At 44.7% G+C, this 15,811-nt stretch overlaps 1 protein-coding gene across 1 annotated transcript in view; it reads left to right on the top strand.

The window, feature by feature from the left end:
* The window catches only part of LOC141121795 (uncharacterized), a 329,972-nt gene that overhangs the window by 127,667 nt on the left and 186,494 nt on the right, over window positions 1-15,811 (top strand). The gene's annotated exons all lie outside the window — the stretch shown is intronic.

Below are 15,811 nucleotides of genomic sequence, written 5' to 3'. Positions count from 1 at the left end.
GGGGACATTTATAGAGGAGGACACTCCTACAGAGATCAGCACAGGTGGGTCATTAACACTAAATACATTCCTCCATACTGCTCACTGATTGGACCAGAGTAGGGCAAAAACTGGGTGATATCAGCCTGTAATACCCTGGTCACTTTCCTGAGCTGTGTTCCCTGTCCTGTATTTCTCTCGGATATTCATCCTCTGTGCTGCAGACACAATTTATGTATCTAGACTGGATTTATGGAGATTCTGAGGTTCAGCTGGAAGAAAAATTTAGATTTTTCGCCATGCCTGGGTCTAGGAAGATCTCTGACTGAACAATTCTCCAAGGACTACTTGTTGGCTGTGCCAGTTGGAGGGATATGTCTGTATAGTCTCAGACCCAAGTCACTGAGTGCAGTCTCAGGAGACGGGAGGCAGCGGTGTGTTACCTTGACAACTTGTCTCATGTAAACAGCTTCCAGTGATTACTGAATACCAATATTATGAGTCCTGACCCTTACACTATATAATATATAATATATATATATATATATATATATATATATATATATATATATTACATGACATACCCCTGACCCCTGCACTATATACTCTATGTTGTACATTACATCATTCTGATACTATAAGATCCTAACTTTTGTATTTTATATAATAAGTTGTACATTACATAGTCCTGACTTCTTTTTCACCCATTTCCTACCAGCAGGGTATTTTATATCTCATGATTTGATAGGCGCATAAACTTTTTGTCAGAAACCATGAATCAGACAGAGACAGAAGTACAGTTAAATCACACTTGTTTAACCACTTGCTTACAGGGCACTTAAACCCCCCTCCTATCCAGACCAATTTTCAGCTTTCAGCGCTGATGCACTTTGAATGACAATTGCGCGGTCATACAACACTGTACCCAAATGAAATTTTTATCATTTTTTCACCAAAAATAGAGCTTTCTTTTGGTGGTATTTGATCACCTCTGCAGTTTTTTCCTTTTGTTAAAAAAAATGTAAAAAAACGGAATTTTTCAAAAAAAATTTTTTTTAATTTTTTAAAATTTTGTTATAAAAAATTTAAAATGGGTCATTTTTCTCCTTCATTGATGTACGCTGATGAGGCGGCAGTGATGGGCAGCACTGCCAGGTGGCACTGATTGGCACTACAGGTGGGCATTGATAGGTGGCACTGTTAGGTGGCACTGTGGCCTCTTTTAATTGGCACTAGTAGGTGGCACTGATGAGGCAGATGTGCCTCTTCCATCCCAGCCGGTGATCAGCTTTTTTTTCTACTCACGCTGTCAGCGTGATTAAAAAAAAAAACAAAACGATTACCGATCTTTTGTTTACATCATGTGATCAGCTGTCATTGGCTGACAGCTGATCACATGGTAAGGGGCCGGGACCGGGAATGCAGGTCCGCGCTGTGGCCGTCATTCGGCCATAGCTCCGACGTCAGGTGGTTAATAATAAAAGTAAATAGAACAAACGTAGTCAAAACATAGCCAAAGTTCAGTAACCAGAACGGACAGTCAGACAAGCCAGAAAGTTAGGAAGCCAGGAACCAGCGTAGTGGAACAACAAGCGGGATCTGGAGCCAGAAGAAATGTCAGCCAAGCAAGTCTGTAACAAGAGCACAGGAAAAAGTCTCTGTGATGTTGACCAAGGTGAAGGCAGAGATCTTTTGGGCTGGATGGCTTAAGTAAGCAGGACTGGCGAGCAGGATATCATCAACAGTTGAGTCACTGTGGAGAGATAGGAGCTGGCAATTAGTCAACAGCTGAGTGGCCAGCTCAGAGAAGAAGGGCTGAGCGGTGCATACTAGCTCATTATGCTTTTTCCCTTACAGGTAGGAAAACAAAAAGTCAGCGGGTTTACTACTGCTTTAATCCTCACAAGATTGTATGCCCCTCTCAAATCAAGCTTCGTAAAAACCGTTGCTCCTTTGAAGCGGTCAAATAACTCCGTAATCAGCGGAATCAGGTAAGCATTCTTAATCATGAAACGATTGGGACCCCTATAATCCATGCAAGGTCTTCGTTCACCACTCTTCTTTTTTACAAAAGAGAAACCAGCAGGAGACGAGGATTTGCGGATTAAAATTTTTGAGAAAGTGCGTCTGCAACATACTCCTCCATGGCCTTATCCTCCAAGACTGACAAAGGGTAAACCTGGTCACGAGGGGGTATGGCACCAGGTTGAAGGTCAATTGCACAATCATACGACCGGTATGGAGGAAAACTACCAGCTTGAACTTTGTCGAAGACATTGCTAAAATTGTCATACTCCTACAGCAGAGAGGAGAGTGAAGAGGTGCACAGGACCTTGGCTACCTTCTGGAAGCATGTCTTACTGCATTGTGGCGACCAGGAGACAACCTCAGCATGGAGCCAATCAAAAGAGGGGTTGTGTCTCTGTAACCAAGGATAACCAATAACCAGCGGAAACTTAGGTGAGGAAATAACTTGGAATTGGATTATCTCATGGTGAAGAGCTCCTACGGCCATGTTGAATGGAACAGCCTCATAAGTCACATGGGCAGGCTGTAGAGGTCTCCCATCAAGAGCCTTAATGGCAAGTGGAGTGTCACGCAGCTGCAGCAGAATTGAGTGCTTCGATATAAAGGCAGCATCAATGAACAGGCCTGCAGCCCCAGAGTCAATTAGAGCCTGTATCTCGACGTACGACTTAGCCCAAGAGAGGGTAACTGGGGATAAAACAACACCACCTAAGGTCTGTCCGTGAAAGGACCTCATGGTTCAGGCGTTCCCTGGACGGGTAGGACAAGACTTCAAAGGCTACAATAAAGGCACAATCTCTCCCTCCTCCTAAGTGCTCTCTCATCTGCAGAGAGACGTGTGAAGACCAAGTGCATGGGTTCACCTTCACTGACTGACTCGGTACCAGGAGGCATGGGAGGTGAGGGAGGCAAGGGTGGGACTGCAAAGCTCAGACAAATGTACAGGAGGCTTCCGCAAGCGCTCCTTAAAAGAGAGTCTTTCTCTGAGTCTGGAGTTAATGAGGATGGCAAACGTGATCAACTCCAGCTCAGTGGGTATATCTCAGGCTGCTATCTCATCCTTGATGGTATCCGAGAGACCATGAGAAAAAGTAGCCACAAGGGCCTCATTGTTCCAAGCAACCTCTGCTGCCAGAGTACAGAATTCAATGGCGTAATCGGTAACAGTTCTCGTACTCTGTTTGATGGACATGAGGCACTTGGCAGCAGAAGCGGAACGTGCAGGAATGTCAAATACCCTTTTAAAGGAAGCCACAAACTCTCGGTAACTCAGGACAATGGGTATTTGCATCTCCCATAGAGGGTTTGCCCAGGCCAAAGCTCTCAGAAAGCAAAGATATCACAAAACCTACTTTTGCTTCTGTCCATGGGAAACGCCTGGGGCAGCATCTCAAATTATATCTCAACCTGGTTGAGAAACCCTCTGCATTGGTCTGGATCGCCCCCAAATTGCTGGGGAAGCAGAGCAGAACCAGACATACCTCTTATAGAGGCAATACTCGAGGCGGGTTCCTGCACAGAGACTGGAGCAGCAGCAGGCACAGCCTGCAACATAGGTTCTACTGGATCAGCCACAGTGGGAGATTCCAGGTGAGCCGTGTGACTCAGGAGCATTTGTAATGCCATGGAAAACTGATGCATGCGGTGATCCTGCTCATCCAATGTGGAAAAAATATTGCCAACACGTGGATTGACTGCATCTTCTGAATTCATGGCCTTCGTCTACTGGCAGAAACCATGAATCAGACCGAGACAGAAGTACAGTTAAATCAAACTTGTTTAATAATAAAAGTAAATAGAACAAACGTAGTCAAAACATAGCCAAAGTTTGGTATCTGGAACGGATAGTCAGACAAGCCAGGAATCAGCCTAGTGGAACAGCAAGCAGGATCGAGCCAGAAGGAATGTCAGCCAAGCAAGTCTTTAACAGGAGCGCAGGAGAAAGTCTCTGTAATGCTGACCAAAGCGAAGGCAGAGATCTTTTGGGCTGGACGGCTTAAGTAAGCAGGACTGACGAGCAGGATATCATCAACAGGGGAGTCACTGTGGAGAGATAGGAGCTGGCAATTAGCCGATAGCTGAACTTTGTAATCCTAAACAGAAAGTGATAATGAGGGAGGAGTCAATAACCTCAGTAAGTGTAGCACCCATTACCCTTACAGAGGGATATGTAGCTGAAGATCTACCCCGCCACTGGTCAAGATTTGGGGATCCTAGGACCTATGGTTCCAGAGATATGGGGCTCCTTGTGCAGCCTGTCAGAAGCTACATACAGAGCAGCCAGTTTAAATACAAGCTGGCACACTCTATTTGCAGCAGACTGAGAGGATGAGCTTACAGTGCCTCTCCTAACTTCTTGTCAGAGGCACTGAGCTCAATGGACAGCTTGGAGTCTTGGACCAATGGTAAAGTACCATTGGCCCCAGCTGTCCAATAAAAATGCTGCAGTGGAGGCACGCCTCTTACTGCAGTGTCATAGAAGGGGGCATGTGTCTAAAAGACACATGCTCCCTTCCAGCCCAGCCCTCTTAATTAGAAGGAAAAAACATGTGTTTATGGGTATAAGGTTTACCCATAATGCCATGTTTTTCTCACACAGTTAAGAGGGCAGAATGCTGAAAAGGTACAAGCTAAAACTTATAATATAATGCTATATGTTATAACAATTTATTATTTATCTATTTACTGTGAAATTACTGGTTGGAAGTTATAACTTCAAACTTCAGTAATTTGTCCGTTAAGCCACCTGCTTGAGTACAGATTTTGAAAATATAGTAAATTACCTGAAAAACAATATAGTAGGTGAGGTTGAAAAAAGACACAAGTCCATCAAGTCCAACCTATGTGTGTTATTATATGTCAGTATTGCATTGTATATCCCTGTATGTTGTGGTCATTCAGGTGCTTATCTAATAGTTTCTTGAAGCTATCAATGCTCCCCGCTGAGACCACCGCCTGTGGAAGGGAATTCCACATCCTTGCCGCTCTTACAGTAAAGAACCCTCTACGTAGTTTAAGATTAAACCTCTTTTCTTCTAATTTTAATGAGTGGCCACGAGTCTTGGTAAACTCTCTTCTGCGAAAAAGTTTTATCCCTATTGAGGGGTCACCAGTCCGGTATTTGTAAATTGAAATCATATCCCCTCTCAAGCGTCTCTTCTCCAGGGAGAATAAGTTCAGTGCTCCCAACCTTTCCTCATAACTAATATCCTCCAGACCCTTTATTAGCTTTGTTGCCCTTCTTTGTACTCGCTCCATTTCCAGTACATCCTTCCTGAGGACTGGTGCCCAGAACTGGACCGCATACTCTAGGTGCGGCCGGACCAGAGTCTTGTAGAGCGGGAGAATTATCGTTTTATCTCTGGAGTTGATCCCCCTTTTAATGCATGCCAATATTCTGTTTGCTTTGTTAGCAGCAGCTTGGCATTGCCTGCCATTGCTGAGCCTATCATCTACTAGGACCCCCAGGTCCTTTTCCATCCTAGATTCCCCCAGAGGTTCTCCCCCCAGTGTATAGATTGCATTCATATTTTTGCCACCCAAATGCATATATGAATATATAATAATTATTTGTATATTACTTACGGTAATTAACCCATTGCCCCCCAGGCCAATTCAGACACTTCTCTCCTATGTAACCCAATGATGGTGGTCTTCAGGATTAGTCCAGTCTTCATCTTGGATGTTCTCCCCCATCCTCACTCTCTCTGACCTCTGGTGGGGCTCAGCCCCACTGTTATTCATGACTAAATCATGGACTAAAAAAGCAGAGGCAGCTCTAGGCTTTTTGAGGCCTAAGGCAAATCTTGTACAAAACGCCCCACTCACGCCCATAATGGGAAAAATTATTCAAGTGATAAAAATTAACTGTATTAGGCCCCTTTCACACTCGTGCGACTTTGGACATGAGAGTTGCATGACAGGTCATACCTCATGATTCCCATTGATAACCATTCATATCTGTGCGACTTCAAGTCGCACCGACTTCAAAGTAGTCCCTGTACTACTTTGGTTCGACTTTGATGCGAGTTGAAGTCCATAGACCTCAAGTTTACACAGGCATTCCCTGAAATTGCTGCAAAATTGTGCGACTTTGTAATATTTCATATATTAGGAGCCTTAAATCCTTTGAACTATGAATTCACAGTTTCTAGAATTTTCTCTAACCAATTCTTCTTTAATCAAAGATCATTAAACATAGGATATGTATGTGTATATATATATATATATATATATATATAAATATTACACGCACACAAATATAGATAAAATGTGTGCGGCTGCAACTAGCAACAAAAGTCATTAACCCATATTTATCCTTTTACATGAAGGTCAGTTAATATAACCCAGCCAGCACAAAGTTCTCCCTTACTTCAGAGTCTGCAGGATCCCCCCTTACAGTGCAAGGGGCCCTTTGATGTAAAGGGGAATGCTGCAGACTTTCTTGTAAAGGGGAACTCTGATGTAAAGGGGGGCTCTGGTGACCAGAGATCACCTTATATCAGAGTGCTCAGCATTCCCCTTTACATTAGAGTTTCCCTTTACATCAGGGTCTGCAGCGTTCCAATGGGAACAATGATGTGGGGGGGACTCTAGTGACCACAGACCCCCTTCCACAGAGTTAATGCACTAAGGTCAGGGGGGTTACTAATATAAGGGGGAACCTTTTATATCAGTGTTCCCTTACCTTACTGTATTCACTTCCCCTTAAATCACTGATCCCCCTAAGACTGGCCTTGCAGGGCTGTCACTGACCTCCTCTCAGGCGCACCATGCAGGGCTCAGTCAGATGGTCCTCTCTGGGCTCCAGCATTGTGGCTCTGTATTCACCCCATATTCCCCTCTGCACAGTACACACACGTCTGACTCCTCCCGTGAGCCCTGTCCTGGCAGCGCTCTTGACTCCTCTGTAGACTTCCCTCCCAGAGACTACATACATGATACAGGAGATGGTCAGAGACTGTGCAGACATGATACAAGAGATAGTCAGAGACTGTGTGGACATGATACAGGAGATGGTCAGAGACTGTGCGGACACGATACAAGAGATGGTCAGAGACTGTGCGGACATGATACAGGAGATGGTCAGAGACTGTGCGGACACGATACAAGAGATGGTCAGAGACTGTGCGGACATGATACAGGAGATGGTCAGAGACTGTGCGGACACGATACAAGAGATGGTCAGAGACTGTGCGGACATGATACAGGAGATGGTCAGAGACTGTGCGGACACGATACAAGAGATGGTCAGAGACTGTGCGGACATGATACAGGAGATGGTCAGAGACTGTGCGGACACGATACAAGAGATGGTCAGAGACTGTGCGAACATGATACAGGAGATGGTCAGAGACTGTGCGGACACGATACAAGAGATGGTCAGAGACTGTGCGAACATGATACAGGAAATGGTCAGAGACTGTGCGGACACGATACAAGAGATGGTCAGAGACTGTGCAGACATGATACAGGAGATGGTCAGAGACTGTGCGGACACGATACAAGAGATGGTCAGAGACTGTGCGGACATGATACAGGAGATGGTCAGAGACTGTGCGGACACGATACAAGAGATGGTCAGAGACTGTGCGGACATGATACAGGAGATGGTCAGAGACTGTGCGGACACGATACAAGAGATGGTCAGAGACTGTGCGGACATGATACAGGAGATGGTTAGAGACTGTGCAGACATGATACAAGAGATAGTCAGAGACTGTGTGGACATGATACAGGAGATGGTCAGAGACTGTGCGGACACGATACAAGAGATGGTCAGAGACTATGCAGACATGATACAGGAGATGGTCAGAGACTGTGCGGACATGATACAGGAGATGGTTAGAGACTGCTGACATGATACAAGAGATGGTCAGTGACATGTGCGGACATGCTACAAGAGATGTTAGAGACTGCAGACATGATACAAGAGATATTCAGAGACATGTGCGGATATGATACAAGAGATGGTTATAGACTGTGCGGACATGATTCAAGAGATGGTCAGAGACTGTGCAGACATGATATGAGAGATGGTCAGAGACTGTGTGGACATGATACGAGGGATGGCCAGAGACTGCGCGGACATGACTAGCCCATTATGCTTATACTCAACTTTCCTTCATGTGGGGGTAAGTAGAGAGTCCTTTGCCCTGCGGAAACTCTTAGCATGAGCTGGAGCTTGCACATTTTTTTTCATTACTGTGGCAAGTAAATGGTGAGGTGGGGGGCCCCAAGCTGTACATAACTCTTCATGCCCACATAGCTAATAGATGAAAGAGCAGTAAGTTGACAAGCCCACCCTCATATGCACACTTCAGGTGTGTCCTAATACAGATTGTGTCTGCCCACACACTATACAGCTCCCAGCTGTATAGTGTACAGAGCCACTATGATAATGAGCAGCAATGGCACAGCTCACCTGTGTTCAGTCTTAGGCACACTCCCCCCGTCATCTCTGGTCTCCTCCCAGCATCTTCATGCTACTCTGAGCACTCGCTGCATACACAGAGCCAGGCACACGTGGTGGGTGAGGAGGGAGATGTCAGCAGCGCCCTTATTGGATACAGAGCTGCAGAGCCCTGTTGTGATGTAACCTCTGATTGGCAGAGTTTGTGGTGGGCGGGGCAGTGTGTTTAAGCAGCCTTACACAGGGAGTGAATGAGTAGCTCGGGGGGGAGGCAGCTCTTGTTAGGACATACAGCCCTGGCATTCCCTACAGCCAGTCCAAGCAGGGGACATTCCCTCCCACACACATGGTAGGCAAATTAATTGGCCACGAGGCCCCTGTAAGTGCAAGGCCTTAGGCGACCGCCTAATTAGAAAGCCACCTCTGTAAATAAGGAAGTGCAGTACTGCTGGGAAGATGGCAATGAGTGATAGAGGGTCTGGAGCACTCAACCTATAATCCGTTCAATACCGTCACTCCTATAAAAGACAGTTCTCGTTGTTTCCTCTCTCTCTGACTAAGGTCCAGGAATAAAGAAATGAACTAGTAGGAGATCAGAGGACCCATTTACTAGTTACCTAGAGGGTGGAATTGTAAGATCCTCAGAGACAAAGCTGCCTGATGTTGTTGGTAAGCAATTTTTTGCGGGCAATGACTGGTGTCGGTGCTTTAATCATCATGATTGATATGGTGTCAGGGTGATTGAAGCGCATTATTTCTATTGTTACATTGTATGATAGAATGAAGTGGTTCAACTCACCATAATGTAGAAGCAGTCTGAGCCCTGGGCGTGTCAATTGCCACATCTCCTGCCACCAGATGCAGTTTTTCACTTGCCACCATCGCCTGGCACCAGATGTGGATTGTGACTTGCCACCATCACCTGGCACAAGATGTGAATTGTGACTTGCCACCCTCAAATGGCACCAGATGTGGATTGTCACTTGCCACGTCACCTGCCACCATTTGCAGATTGTGATTTGTCACGTCACCTGCCACCAGATGCTGGATTGTGACTTGCCACATCACCTGCCACCAGATGTGGATTGTCACTTGCCACGTCACCTGCCACCAGATGCGAATTGTCACTTGTCACTTCGCCTGCCACCAGATGTGGATGATCACTTGCCACGTCACCTGCCACTATTTGCGGATTGTTACTTGCCATGCCAGCCGGTGCCACCAAACGTGCATTTTCGCTGCATTGGTGGCAGGCTGGCAGAACGCTCCTATTTAGCACAGAGGCAGGTGCAGTTGTCGGTTCTGAGTGTGGGCAGGAGAGCGGTGATGCGGGGCAGGCAGTGAGAGATGATGTAATCTCTGCTCATCTGCCCGCTCGCTTTTCTCATCCGCCTGCCTAGCTCTCATGCAGCCCACCCGCCCACCGCACCCACGGCCTGGCTGCAGAGAGGCCATGGCCCGCTGGTTAGGCAGAGAAACTCAGGGCTATGGGCCCCAGATTCGGGGCTATAGCCCCAATAGCCACCCCCTAGCGACGCCACTGTGCTCATGTCTAAAAATAAACTTTTTATTTCTATTTTAGTACATGGACGGGAGATGAGGAAAACCTCAGAGGATTGTCTCACTTTGTCTCCAGACTGTAAAGTAGAAGATGAGGACATCACACAGTATAGTCCAGGAGAAAACCCGGCTACCTCAAATGTCCAGCCGGCACCACACAGTGTAGATGGACCATCGTATTCCTCTTATCCTGAGGAACCTCAGACTGTGAGGGATGGTGCCGTCCTTCCAACAGATAAGAGGTTTACCTGTACTGAGTGCAGGAAGTGTTTCCATTCTAAATCTAGTCTTAATCGGCACAAAAGAATTCACACAGGAGAGAAGCCGTATTCCTGTCCTGAGTGTGGGAAAGGTTTTGTACAAAAATCAGATCTTGCCAAACATCTAAGGACTCACACAGGGGAAAAACCATACTCCTGTTCTGAGTGCGGGAAATGTTTTTCGGACAAGTCCTTCTATCGCACACATCAAAGACTGCACAAAGGTGAGAAGCCGTATTCCTGTGCTGTGTGCGGGAAATGTTTTGTAATAAAAGCACAACTTGTCGCACATCAGAGGTCTCACACTGGGGAGAAGCCTTATTCTTGTCCTGAGTGTGGGAAATGTTTTTCACGGAAGTCCAGTTTTTCCATACATCAGAGATTGCACACAGGGGAGAAGCCATATTCCTGTCCTGAGTGCGGGAAATGTTTTCCACAGAAGTACCTTCTTTACACACATCAGAGAATTCACATGGGGGAGAAACCGTATTCTTGTCCTGAGTGCGGGAAATGTTTTTCACAGAAATCTGTTCTTTCCAGACATCAGAGATCTCACACAAGGGAGAAGCCACTTTCCTGTCCTGAGTGAGGGAATTGTTAGTCACTGAAGTCCTGTTTTCCTGTACATCAGGAATCCCACACGACCCTCGAGGTGCATTAGTGCCTTGAGTGCGGGAAATGTCTTCTATATGAATGTTGCTGGACATCACAGCTCTCATGTGGAGAAGAAGCACACCCTGATATACACCTCAGATATACTCCATGGCTGATCTTTATCATGTAAGAAGCAGTTGATAAGGAGATCAGAGATCACCAAAGACATGGATGAAGTGTTGTACTGTGTTGGCCATTGATAGCAGTAGAAAAATAAAAATGGAGTCATTACCTTTCATTGGCTGAGAACATTCTGTGGTGTAAGCTTTCACAAACACTTAGAGGTCTGTTTTTAACAATTTATTGGATAAAAGGTGACAATTTTTCCAGCCATGACAAATATTGGTTGTATTTTGTTTAATATAGTGATGATGATGATGATAATAAGTATCACAGGAATTGGCTCCATCTAGTAACTGAAGAAATTATTTTTTCCTTTTAAATGATTAGAAACTTTTCGTCCAGCTCAGCACAAATAGCCTAATAGCATTTTATTTTACCCCAATTCACAGAATGTACATGGCCTATCACCGTGTGAATTGCTATGCAAATCTTTTATGAATAGACTCCTAAGTGTCAGGAAATATTTAGTTAACCACTTGTCACCTGCCCATAGTACATCCAATGAGGACAGGTAGCACAGCCAGGCTAGGTGGCATTCCTGTACATCACCTAGCACATTTTGCATTAGCACTCCCCTATGACTGCTGTGTCTGGTGGACAGCTGATCATGGTACCCAGTCGCTGTGAGCACCCGAGGTATCATGTGATCGCTATGACCAGTCATAGCGATCACATATGTAAGCAAACTGTCATAAGCGGCATTCATTCATGAACCGCTTGCTTACTGTGCGATTTGTCCCACAGCTATCACATGGTACCTGGCAATCTGTACCATCTGATTAGCTGTAGCCAATCATAGGATCCCAACAGTAAGCAAGCTGTCATAGATGGAAGGCCATTATAACAGTAATCATCAGCAACAATAATGTAGAAAAAAAATCCCTGATCACCCACTTGGGGTAGTATAATGTCACTATGGTGACACTGAAATGACAGGATGGTTAAAAAAAAAAAAGAAAAAAAAATGTTGAATCCAAAAATTTGTTTTTTTTTAATATACTGTCACCGGTCAGCATCCATGATTATCGCCACACCAGTCATATGATGACACTGTACTGGTGACACCCTGATCACCCCACGCCAGTCATATAATGACGCTGTACTGTACTGGTGAGTAGGGATGGGTGAGCGGTTTGGCCCGAGCATAAGTTCGGGTCGAACTTTCGCTGTTCGGACGTTCAACGAACAGCCAAACAAATGGGTCGTTCGACTGTTTGTTTGGCCCCACGAACCGACCACAATGAATTGTGGTGCTGAACAGTGCATTACAAGCCCTGATTGGCTGAAGCAGTGAAAGCTTCAGCTAGTCAGGGCACAGAGCACTGTCAGAGTCATGATTGGACACTGTCATCATGACTTTATCCAATCATGGCTCATTCCCCCCCCCCCCCCCACAGTATAATAGTATTCTTTCAATGGCAGCCATTTTCAGTGTGATTTCGGCATGGGGAGAGATAGAACAGGGCTCTGTTCAGTGCTATTAGTTAGTTAGTGTGCTATACTGTGCTATTTTGCTTCAATTGTGTAGAATATTAGTTTAGTGTCAGTCTAGGGATAGTGTGAGTGTAGTGAGGAGGACCATCATTGAGTTTTGCATAGTGTGCAGCTAGAGTAGGGACAGCTCAGATAGTTTCACTGTAGTGTAGTGAGACGTGTCATTCATACATACATTAGTATAGAGTAGGAACAGCTCAGATAGTTTCACTGTAGTGAGACCGTGTCAGTAATCTTTACATTAGTGTATAGCTAGAGTAGGGACAGTTCAGATAGCGTCAGTGTAGTGATGGTTGAACACAGTCTATTTGATTGCGTTACTGCCAGTTTAACACCATATGGTTTTGCGTGCGTTACTGCCAGTTTAACGCCATCTACTTCTGTGTGCGTTACTACCAGTTTAACGCCATATCGTTTTGCGCGCATTACTGCCAGTTTAACAAATAAAATAAAAATAAAACAGAGTATTCCGGCGCTCACTAAAAATGTGCAATAAAAAATATATATATTTGGTTTCAGCAAACACCGACAGGGGTCAAACACGACCCCAAAGTAGTAACATGAGTAAACCAATAGATGGTGCTGCACTCCAAAATGAATGCTGGCGTGATCAAATAAAGTGCTGAATATATAACATATCACTCAATATCATGAATCACAACAGTGAGTAAAATACAAAATATAAAATTCAATAAAAATTGACTGCGAGTGAAATTCACTGTGCAAAATTATCTCTAAAAACAAAGGTATGTCCATAAATAAATTAAATCCATTAAACATCAATAATGAAGCAAAAAAGAAAATACATAAAGTGTAAAAAACAGTTTAAAATAGATGAATGGCGTCTTCAGAGAAAAGTGCTAGTGAATTAAAATGCTGAAAAAATAGCTTCTGACAACAGTGACAAAGTGACTTTTGCATCTAGCAGAAAGGTAACAGAGTGACTGTGAAGGTTCAATTTACGGTGCAATTACACCCAACGGTTGTAATGGCCCCTTACTTTACTGCTGTAAGGTAAACAGCAAACACAGAATAGCCGGGAATGGTCCGAGTAGTATTTTCTACAGATGATCTCTCTGGATATATCTCCTCATTGATTCCGGACTGCCTAAAGCCCAATATAGATGTCCTATATACTTGTCATATATCTTCCTCTCAGGGTAATATTTTTGGCCAGCAAGGGAGAAGGAGAGACAGAGGAGACTCCAATGGTGAAGTATGTTTAAGTATTTAATTTATTAAACAGCAGAGTACTCACATAGCAGCAGGTGAAACAAAATACAAACAAAGGAGCGGCGAGCTGGTGATAAAACATCACTTCCGGTGTCCGTACATTTCTACACGTGTCGTCACAGTCATCAGGGAATGAATACGGAAGCCAGAAGTGTCCTTAAATAGGGTCAATGAAATGTAATAACGAGCGGCCATTTTCTTGAAGCCCTATGCTTAACACAGCATAGCGGTTATTTTACTGTGGATGTCGTCGAGGCTACAACCGTGGCCATTTTCTTGTGGTTCTGAATGTAATAGGAAGGCGATGGCAGCGACAAGGAGAATATAAACAAAATATTAAACATAAGTAAAGAACTTCTTTGGTATCCAATCTTGATCCTAACTCAAAGATACATTAAGAATAGCCCTAAATAGTTAATATATATTAATCTAAAAAGGGAGCTGTTAAATTTGTAAAGATTAAAGATAATGCTACTGAGGAATAGACCATACAGTAATTACCACATGCAAACATGCATGATAAAGATAACATACATAATAAAAGGAGCCAATATACATTACATTATACATGCATTAGCAATAGGGGTTACTCTCCGTATCATGTAAACAGTCTGTCTAGTACCAACTCTACTGGGCTAAGGCCGGGAGTATCCAGCCATGGGGACCATAGTGTGTTGAATTTTTCAGGGCGACCCCGATGCTGGAAGATATACTTCTCCGACCGCAGGGTGTCCTCATTTGAGTTATCTATTCTTTCAGAGTGGGAGGCTCCATCGCCTTCCAGTGTCTGAGGATAAGTTTACGTGCTTGAAACAGTGCTCTGGCTATGGCTTGCTTAGGAACGTGCTCAATTGAGAGATTGTTTAATATTCCCAAAATGTATGGCTTAGGGTCCATCAGCATAGCAACCTGAAATGCTTTATTGATGGTGGCAACAACCCCCGACCAATAAAGAGGTAACTTGGGGCAGTGTCATAGTAGGTGGATTAGGTCGCCGTGATCTCTGGAGCACCTAGTGCATTCTGCGTTTTCTCGGAGACCCATCCTGTGCAGTCTTGCAGGAGTAAATGTACCCACAATACAATGTACAGTTGGGATAGGCATTGTGCCACATTTAGAGAGCACATCTGAACCGCCTGCAGGGCTTCCTCCCACTGATCATCCTCAAATGTGCCCACATCACTTTCCCATAGGGGTGTCACCTTGGCAGGGAAGCCCTCCAGGTGTATGGATGAAAGCATGGCATAGCACTGAGATATGAATCCCTTGAAATGAGAGACCTCCGTCATGTGATGAAAAACGGGGGCCGGAGATTGTATCCACAAAGTTCCCTCTGACTAGGCCATAACCGCATGGTGCAATTGCATATATGGGAAATACATAGACTGGGGAAGGTTGAATTTAGCCTGTAAGGATGCAAATGAGTTCAATTTGCCGCTTGAAACGATGTGAATCATAAGTGTAATGCCACACTGCTTCCATCTTGGTCCACATGGAAATGATTGAAGTTCCTCATAATGGCCACTGTCCCATGTAGATCTAAAACCTGTAAATCCATTGATGTCTTGCAGCTGTCTGGCCTTATTCCATACCTTCTGCATTAACACATAGGTGGGAAAGAGTTTATTAGACTTAGCGTAGGACAGTACCTCCAGCCCCATAGCCACATTGTTTACTCCTGTGACAGGATGTAGCAGAGTCGTGGTCAGGTCCGACCCCCCTGCCAGGTTTACCGACCCCATGGGCAAAGCCCAAGCAATGTGTTGCAGCTGAGCTGCCAGGTAATATAGCCAGGAGTTGGGCATAGCCAATCCCCCACTCTCTTTAGGTTTTTGCAGTTGCTTGAGCTTGACCCGCGGAGGCTTATTGAGCCAGATGAAAGATCCGAACAGCGAGTTTTAAGTGGGACAACCATGGGTGTATTATACAGGATGTAGAGGAGCTGTGACATAAAAAACATTTTTATGGAGGTTCACTTCCCACTAATGACATCTTTAGGTTTTGACCAAATTTTGGTTTTATCCCTTATTCAGCCTAATAATGGTGATAAATTAAGTGAGACGTAGTC

Source organism: Aquarana catesbeiana, unplaced genomic scaffold (assembly GCF_042186555.1).
Source record: "Aquarana catesbeiana isolate 2022-GZ unplaced genomic scaffold, ASM4218655v1 unanchor232, whole genome shotgun sequence".
Lineage (NCBI taxonomy): Eukaryota > Metazoa > Chordata > Amphibia > Anura > Ranidae > Aquarana > Aquarana catesbeiana.
The sequence above is the reverse complement of the archived record's forward strand: the minus strand, read 5'-3'. Positions and strand labels throughout refer to the sequence as shown.